Genomic DNA, 1,964 nt, shown 5'->3' with positions numbered 1-1,964 from the left:
CAACTGTCATGTCAGCTTACACGTCTGCCACGTCAGCTGTCACATCAGCCGCCAAGTCATTTTTAAGTATTACATTAAATTTTATGTTATTTTTAAAATGCTAAACAAGAAATTAAATATTAAAATAAATTTAATTAAATAAGTTTTTTTTATAAATTGTAGAAATTCTAATTCACAAATACAATAAATTTTTAATTTAAATTAAATTTTCAATTGTAAATTTAAAGTTTTAACTATAAATTCACATTACACAAACATAATGAATTTTTAATTTTTATTTAAATATCTTCAACAATTTGTAAAAGTTACAAAATTAATCCTAAACAAAATGAAAAAAATTTAAATTGAGAAAATGAATAAAAAAAATTTAAAAAGTAAACCAAGAACAATTTTTTTTTTTGACAGTGAACAACAAACAACAATATCAACCACAGCAAAGACCTCTTCAAGGATATATAATTTTCTTTTTTACAATGAACAATAACAACAACAATATCAATCAGCAAAGACCCTCTTCAGGAACAACAACACTATTTTCTTTTCTACAATGAACACAACAATATCAACCACAACAAAGCAAAGACCCTCTTCATGGATATATAATTTATTTTTTTTTACAATGAACAACAATAACAATAACAATATCAACCAGCAAAGACCCTCTTCAGGAGCAACAATATTTTTTTTTTTGACAATGTACAACAATGACAATATCAACCACAGCAAAGACAAGGAATAACATAACCTTTCGTTGAATCTTGTCAATCTTAACTCCACTAACATCCACTTTCCTTGAAGTAGCAATAACATAAGCTTGATTAACTCTCCTTAATGGAACTCCATTAACCTTAAACGACCCACTAACAAGTAACAATCCATAACATACAAGTTGTTTCAAGAATACAACTCTTTTTTCCTTAAATCTCCCAGCTAGAATAATCAAACCAGTACCAGGTGTAATACCGGCTCTCAATTTTGTGGGTTTTGGTTTGTGTTAATTGATGAGGAATTTTTTCACGTCATCAGCTGGGTAGAATTTTGGTGGTTTGATGGCGATGGTTGAGAGCGGAGCAACGACGGTAATGGATTTTGGGTGGGTGGGAAATTTGTCGCCCTTTTTCTTCTTGATAACCCAAAGGCCCTTTTTGTGGTACATTTTGGAATTGAAGAATTTGCTGATTCCGTTGATTAGGTTAGGGTTACAGGAGAATTTCTCGGCGGCCATTGCTGTGAAGTGTGCAACCGGCATGTTTTGAGTGAAAGGGGAACAAAATAAAAGTGAAATTTAAATTGTGCAAAGGGTAAGTTTGAGAAAGTGAATAAAAAACTCTCTTTATTTTTTTCAATTTTAATATTATTTTTATTTTTTTAATTAGTTTAATATAAAATTGGCCAAAAATTGACCTCACTCGTACTTCAAGCGAGTGTAATCACTCTCCTTATCCTAGTTAGCATTTTAATGCCATATAGGCAAAGTCAATGGTCAAAGGGTTTAAAATATAGCTTTTTTGTGGGTTCAGGGGTCCAGATGACAAACATGTAAGTAGAAGTGTCCAACTTACAAAACCGACATAGTACAGGGGTCCAGAAGGTCATTTTGCCCGGAGAAAATAGTAATGTTAAAAGCTTAACCGTTGACAAGAATTTTCTTTAAATGACTTCTAACCTTATATATGTTAGATACAATATATCGTAGCGTGTTTCTTCTTGCTACGCCTTTCACTCATTAAATTTTTGGACAAAAGTCTTTTCTTAAATTTTTATTGTTTGATCCTCTTATAGCACTTCTAGCCAATCTTGTAGAGTAACAAAACCACGAAAAAAGAGCATTTGATGACTATATCATGACAAATGACACGTAACACAAAAGAAGAAACTAAAAATAAGTACTGATCAAATTCAAAACAACTACTTATTACGTTGATAAGATACATAGTAGGGAGAAAACATTTGCATACATATTG

The 1,964-nt window shown here is 30.9% G+C and overlaps 1 pseudogene; it reads right to left on the bottom strand.

The window, feature by feature from the left end:
- Positions 1-664: 664 nt before the first annotated feature.
- LOC107846382 lies at positions 665-1,225 on the bottom strand (annotated as a pseudogene).
- Between the last annotated feature and the right edge of the window lie 739 nt (positions 1,226-1,964).

Source organism: Capsicum annuum, chromosome 3, assembly GCF_002878395.1.
Source record: "Capsicum annuum cultivar UCD-10X-F1 chromosome 3, UCD10Xv1.1, whole genome shotgun sequence".
Lineage (NCBI taxonomy): Eukaryota > Viridiplantae > Streptophyta > Magnoliopsida > Solanales > Solanaceae > Capsicum > Capsicum annuum.
The sequence above is the reverse complement of the archived record's forward strand: the minus strand, read 5'-3'. Positions and strand labels throughout refer to the sequence as shown.